Consider the following 7,334-nt stretch of genomic DNA (forward strand, 5'->3'; position numbering starts at 1 on the left):
CTTAGTCTGGTAGCCAGGGGAGAGCCTGAGAGATTTGAGCAAGAAAGTAAGGCCAGCACATCTACCCTTAAATATTTTTGTGTCGTCACAAAATAGGATACACAAGAATTCACATTTCCCTCTGTGAAAGGAAGCTGGGTAGCTAGAGAACAAAGGAGAACATAGAATAACTATGCACAACATAACTTTCTATATCCTTTAAATTTTGTGACATCTGACATTATTACTTACTCAAAGAAAATAATATTTAATTCTTAAGAATTTCCAGGCAGGGGCCAGGTGCAGTGGCTCACACCTGTAAATCCCAGCACTTTGGGAGGCCGAGGTGGGCAGATTACCTGAGGTCGGGAGTTCAAGACCAGTCTCACTATCATGGAGAAACCCCATCTCTACTAAAAATACAAAATTAGTCGGGCATGGTGGTGCATGCCTGTAACCCCAGCTACTCAGGAGGCTGAGGCAGGAGAATCGCTTGAACCCAAGGCACAGGTTGCGGTGAGCTGAGATTGCGCACCACTGCACTCCAGCCTGGGCAACAAGAGCAAAACATCTCAAAAAAAAAAGTACACAATAAAATGGCTTTTATTATATTCACAGTTGTGGATCCATCTCCATAATTGTAGAACACTTTTATCACCCCAAAAAAAAAAAAACAAAAAAAAACAAACCCTATCACAGTCACTGACCATTCCCTACATCCCTCAGCCCCTAATCTACTTTCTGTCACTAAGGATTTTCCTATTCTGGACATTACATATAAATGGAATAATTCAATATGTGGTCTTTCCTGCATGGTTTCTTTTACTTAGCATGTTTCCAATGTTGTAGTATACACCTGTACATCCTTTCTTTTTATTACTGAGTAACATTCCATCACATAGTAGTGCTTCCATATCCACTTGGAATATGTTCCAAGACTACCAATGAATGCCTGAAAGCAAGAACAGTATACTATACTGTATATGTTTTTTCCTGTACATACATACCCATGATCAAGTTTAACATATAAATTAGGCACAATAAGATATTAATTATAATTAATAATGGAACAATTATAAGAATATAATATCATAAAAGTTATGTGAGGGCTGGGCGTGGTGGCTCACGCCTGTAATCCCAGCACTTTGGGAGGCTGAGGCAGGCAGATCACCTGAGTTAGGGAGTTCAAGACCAGCATGACCAACACAGTGAAACCCTGTCTCTACTAAAAATACAAAATTAGCCAGGTGTGGTGGCGCATGCCTGTAATCCCAGCTACTCAGGAGGCTGAGGCAGGAGAATGGCTTGAACCCAGGAGGCAGAGGCTGTGGTGAGCAAAGATCATGCCACTGCACTCCAGCCTGGGCAACAAGAACGAAACTCCGTCTCAAAAAAAACAAAAAAAGAAACAAACAAAATTGACTGCCACTGCCTGCTGCTTCCCATTTATTAACAAAAAATGTAAACAACCTCTAAATCATAAAGATTTTAAAACCGTAAACTAGCTTTAGGATTGTTAAGCCCCACCCAGTAAAACCCCTTAGAATCTGGTCTAAAAATAAAACCGTGTCAAGTGTTCCTCAAAAAATGCTATGTACACTGATTGGAATGTGATGCCAATTAACATACTTTGTGAGTAATTTGCCAAACTTTAGATAGTCTAGGCCAAAACCAGTAACAAAGAAACAACACCCACTTGACATTTTCCTTAGTTAAGCTGAGATTCTAGGGGTCATTTTAGAAGAAAGGCAAACAGATCTGAAATTAACTAAAATCATTTAGAACTACGCAAGTCATTCTGGGAGAAAAGAAGTAACAAAATGACTCAAACATTGTAAAATTAAAGATCAAACCTTAATGTGTAATTAAGGAATTTTTACTTACAACTCTAAGGCAAGAAAAAAATAGCCATTACTATCATGAGAATTACAAGGCAAGATGCCTGAGCGAGCCTGTAATGCCAGCACTTTGGGAAGCCGAGGCAGGTGGATCACTTGAGGTCAGGAGTTCAAGACCAGCCTGGCCAACATGGTGAAACCTCGTCTCTACTAAAAATACAAAAATTAGCCAGGCAAGGTGGCCGGCGCCTGTAATCCCAGCTACTCCGGAGGCTGAGGCATGAGAATCCCTTGAACCTGGGAGACGGAGGTTGTAGTGAGCCAAGATCACACCACTGCACTCCAGCCTGGGCAACAGCACCAGATTTCATCTCAAAAAAAAAAAAAAATTACACGCAAGGTAAGTTAGCCCTATACCAAAAGTACCAACTGAATTGCAACACAAATATCTAGTATTACATTTTGAACCCAGTCAGATGAGCAATTAGGAATTCTACCCTCCCATACACATACCAATAAAAGACCTAAACAACCTCATCCTAAATAAACACAGTGTTCTCTGATTTTCCAATTAATTTATTCAAGGTAAGTAATTTTCCACCTCATAGTCATTTGTTTTGAAGAAATGACTCCCAAGATCTGAACAACTTAAAAACAAAAACTAAGTCAAAAAGCTCAATTTTATGGTTTCATAAACCCCCTCACTGTCACATTATCCACTGCCTTTCAAAGGCAATATTTAAAATTGTCTTCTGCAAGTCAACATTAAGGCATGCTGTTTGGCTAACAAGCTCCTCCCAAGCTCAAGATTATTATGTATGGCCTATTATGATCCTAACATGCAAACAAAAGTACTCCCTCATGTAACATTTTTTTAGGCAGTAGGTTACTAACAAAGATTTACCTGAAATTTAAATGCAGAATCATACATTTACTAGTAATAGACTACCTGAAATAGTAGTTTAAAGTTATCAATTATATTTTTTATTTCGTAAATAATCCAGTGCTTCTGGAAAAGTCAAATTTAACTTCCAAGAAGTATGAACTTGCTTAATCTTCAGAGCAAACAAATGACATGTTATAAACTAAAAGCTACTAGTCTCAGAGCAACTGTAATATAATACTTGATGTTTAACATTCTTCACTTCATCTTTTAGATACTTTTTGTCAGAAATTACCAGCTTAATCTGCTTCTCACTGTTTTTTTCAGCTAAACCAAATCCCATAAAATATGTTCAAGCCTTCTATTGAAGGCACACTTTTTTTTTTGAGACAGGGTCTCACTCCGTCACCAACACTGGAGTACAGTGGCATGAACATGGCTCACTGCAGCCTCAATCTCCCTGGGCTCAGGTGAGCCTTTCACCTCAGCCTCCCAAGCAGCTGGGACTACAGGCATACTACACCATACCCTGCTAATTTTTTTCTTTTTGTGTGTGTGTATTTTTTGTAGGGACAGGTTTTCACCATGTTGCCCAGGCTGGTCTCAAACTCCTGAGCTCTAGCAATTCACCAGCCTCGGCCTCCCAAAGTGCTGGGCTTACAGGCCTGAGCCACCACAACTGGCTGATGTTTTTACAACTACTGACAAGACTTTAACAAAACTAAGGAACTCCACAACAATTTATAATCACAAAACACCACATATCAGCCAGGCACGGTGGCTCACGCCTGTAATCCCAGCACTTTGCAAGGCCAAGGCGGGTAGATCACAAGGTCAGGAGTTCAAGACCAGTCTGGCTAATATGGTGAAACCCCGTCTCTACTAAAAACATAAAAGTTGGCTAGGCGTGGTGGCAGGCGCCTGTAGTCCCAGCTACTCAGGAGGCTGAGGCAGGAGAATGCTTAAACCCAGGAGGCAGAGGTCGCAGTGAGCCGAGATCGCACCACTGCACTAAAAAAACACCACATATCTTTAAAAGATAAGCCTTTAGTACAGAAACAGTAACAGGTTTATTTTTCCAAGTATCCCAGCATTCAACTGGGTCAAATGTTTATGTTGCATTTTAAACAGCTTAGCCCTTGAGTGATAAGGGTAAAAACAAGCCAAAATAATCCTGAATGTTCTTCAGTGGTATATAATCATCACAACCAAAGCAAGATTTAGGAACTGCAACTGAAGTCTGTTAATTCCATAATAGTCACTTCAGCATAAACATTAATCACAATATTATAGCTATTTTAGGAAAATTATGTTTATGGGGATAAAGATTTTATAACAGGTTGTTATCCGAGAAGTCAATACAAATAAATAGTTTATAAAATACACTTATTAAACTAAAAATACTCACATTCTACACTTTTTTTGATGTTTGTTTTCTATAGTCGTCCAATTTCTGTAAGACTGGGGAGTACATTATTTATATTTAAAATTTAGGCCAGGCACAGTGGCTCATGCCTGTAATCCCAGCGAGGCCGTGGGAGGCCGAGGTGGGCAGATCTCTCGAGGTCAGGAGTTTGAGACCAGCCTGGCCAACACGACAAAACCCCATCTCTACTAAAAATACAAAAATCAGCCGGGCGTGGTGGAGTGTGCCTACCCAGCTACTCAGGAGGGTGAGGCAGAAGAACTGCTTGAACCAAGGAGGCAGAGGTTGCAGTGAGCCGAGATCGCATCATTGCACGCCAGCCTGCGCAACAGAGTGAGACTCCGTCGCAAAAAAATAAAAAACAATAGAATAATAAAATAAAAATTAGTAGGAGAGTGTTCTACATTTATAAAGTTAACATTTTTGTGAGCAAGTATAACTTTAAGAGAATTTTTTGCAAGAATCCCCAGGAATATATGAGTTCAATTCATTCACTACTGTGTAAGTCAAAACATTTGATATAAAACACTTATCAAAAATGTTCTGCTAGCCAGGCACAGTGGATCACACCTGTAATTTCAGCACTTTAAGAGGCTGAAGCTGGAGGATCACTTGAGCCCAAGAGTTCAAGACCAGCCTGGCCAACATAGTGTGACCCCCTCTCTATTATTTAAAAAAAAAAAAAAAAGTTCTGCCTGGCCAGTGGCTCACCCCTGTAATCCCAGCAAGCACGTTGGGAGGGAGAGGTGGAAGCAGGAGGATCGCCTGAGCCCAGGAGTTTGAAACCAGCCTAGGCAACACTGCCAGACTCCATCTCTACTATTTTTTTTTTTTAATTAGCCATGTGTGGTGGCACCTGTCTGTAGTCCCAGCTACTCAGGAGGCAAAGGCAGGAGAACTGCTTAAGCCCAGGAGTTAGAGGCTGCAACCGAGCTATGATCATGCCACTGCACTCTAGCCTGGGCGACAGAGTGAGATCCTGTTCCTTTAAAAAAAAAAAAAAAAAAAAAAGTTTGCATTGTTCTGAAAAAATAAAAAAAAATTTAAAAGTCATTAACTAAGTTAAACTAAATATGTTCAATCAATATCAGCTTCAACATCAACAAAGGGAGAAAATTATCAGCAAGAATGAAGACTCAGCAACCCATGTACAATAATCCAAATTCAACTAGTTCACTATCTACAACAAAGACAGCCCCCTCACAATTCTAGCAACTTTTATTTTACTCTCATCTCTCACCATTTCCTTCCTGCACCCCAGGCAATTTGCTGCTCCCCAAACTCATCCCAACTCCCACATGGCTCTAAGCCTTTGTACCAGCTGTTCCCTGAGCTCCTCCTCACCTGATGAGCACTTACTCACAGGTGTTTCAAAACTCGACTCAGAAGTCTCCTCGAGTGTAGAAGCTTCCTCAACTCCTCCCCAAGCAAAACTAACTGTTCTAAATCCCCATAACACTTGATAAGCCAATTCTTATCACACTGCATTGTTTTCACGCCTTAGGAGCGCAGGGAGGGCAGAGTCTCTCCACTCAGCCCACAGAGGACCAGGCAAGCAGAAACGCTCCATGAACGTGCCTTGAATTCATTTTCCACTTAGATTAAGTGACCCCCTAGAACCCGTTCACATCTCAAGGATACACGTAAGTTCCATTCCTTCTTCCCACCACAGAATGAATACCAGGGGCACACCCAGAGCCCTAGAACGAGAACAATGAATGAACACGGCCGCCTCGCCTCTCACGACGTCCAAACGCCTCTCTCTTGGGCATCGACTCGCTCGCAGAGCCTCAGCAGCTGCAGAGCTGAAGCGTCCCGGCGGCTCTCGCGTCACACAAAAGACAGCCCTGACTCTTCATTCCAAAGCGTCCTGAGGCCAATCCTCTATAAGTATCCCAAACCTTTCATTAATAACCCACAGAGTCCTGATACCCAAGGCTAGTCCTGATACCCAAGAAGAGGCCCCTGTGCCTTTGCGGTAGGGCACTGGCCAGTTTCCTCCTCTCTTACCCGATTCCTCATGTCGTCTCTAAAAGGGTGTCACTTGACTGAAGTACCCTGAGAAAGGGTGCAAGCCCGGGTCCCACATTCGGCGGCCCAAGAGAAAAGGAATTGGCCCATCCAAGTGACAACAGATATGGGGCAGCTCTGGGCGGATTTTCCCACTGCCAAATATGAGGAATGCGCATGGCATAAAGGTGGCGTTGGCACGTTTCCGCCAAACACAAGGAAATTTGAGTGGGATGTGGGAACTCGGCTCGCCGGCCATGACACCGGACTCCGGGGCCCCCGCCCAACGCTACCCGGGGTGACAGCGGCCTGGCCCAAGCCCTCTGCCCGGCAGCCGCGGAGCCGCTCCATCAGCGCCACCCAGGCCCGGTGGCCCTGGAAGCCGATCCCTCAGCCCCGCCGCCCGGCTCCCCAGGCATCCACGACCCGGTCCTGCCACCTACCTGAGGGAGCCAGGCCGCCCCAACGTCCTGTCGTTCGGCGGCAGCTTCTCGCCCGCTCCTCCTCCCCGCGGCGGGTGAGGGAGCGGGAGGCGGTCACATTCGGCGCGTCCCCAGCCCAGGGGACGGAGCCCCGAGCAGCCCCCGCATCGTAGCAAACGCGCTCCGCGCCTCAGGGCACGCGCCCCAAAGCCCGGCCAGCTGACCCTTTTCGGGGCCCAAAAAAGGCAGCAGAAAGCCGTTCCCGCCTCACAATCGTTTTCCTCTTACTCCCGCCATCTAAGATGGCGGCCCAAGCGCCCGCGATTAAGACTCTCGGGCGGCCCAGACAAGCGAGCCCTCGACTCGGTGCTCGTCCTCCCGACCTGCGACGCCACCGGTTCTCCGATTCTGCGCGAGCCCTACTGGCAGTCGACTTCTAACTTGGCTCGGGCATCCATCGCTCTGGCCTGAACTCAGGCCCCGCCCCCGGGGCGTGGCCTAGCGATCTGGTGGCCGCCATTTCGAAGCTGAAGAGGTTAGGCGATGCTGACTTGCTTTCAGGAGGGGCACTCGGTAATCGAGAAGAACAGGCTTTCGGCCAGCCAGGAGTGGCCAGAGGCCTAGAAGGGGAGAGGAAGGCCTGCCTGCCCAGCATTGCAAGGCCCAGCGATCACCAGACGTGCCTCAGGACACAGGGCACAGTGTCCAACTTTGACGCGTCCTCTCCGGCCACTTTAATACCAAATCACGGCTCCGCCACTTGACAGCTATGTGGA

At 45.3% G+C, this 7,334-nt stretch overlaps 1 protein-coding gene across 17 annotated transcripts in view; it reads right to left on the reverse strand.

Annotated features, from left to right (window-relative positions):
- Positions 1-6,906, reverse strand: part of RAF1 (Raf-1 proto-oncogene, serine/threonine kinase) — an 80,412-nt gene extending 73,506 nt beyond the window's left edge. For 7 of the 17 annotated variants that reach the window (XM_009444922.4, XM_009444921.4, XM_009444920.4 and 4 more), the window contains exon 1: positions 6,580-6,714. The gene's annotated coding sequence lies outside the window, so the exon portion shown is untranslated. Of the gene's footprint in view, positions 1-4,108; positions 5,827-6,136; positions 6,271-6,579 lie in introns of those variants that run through there. The other 10 variants (XM_516289.8, XM_016940496.3, XM_063806616.1 and 7 more) reach the window with 8 other exon arrangements.
- Between the last annotated feature and the right edge of the window lie 428 nt (positions 6,907-7,334).

The sequence above is a fragment of the Pan troglodytes genome, chromosome 2, assembly GCF_028858775.2.
Source record: "Pan troglodytes isolate AG18354 chromosome 2, NHGRI_mPanTro3-v2.0_pri, whole genome shotgun sequence".
NCBI classification, from domain to species: Eukaryota; Metazoa; Chordata; class Mammalia; order Primates; family Hominidae; genus Pan; species Pan troglodytes.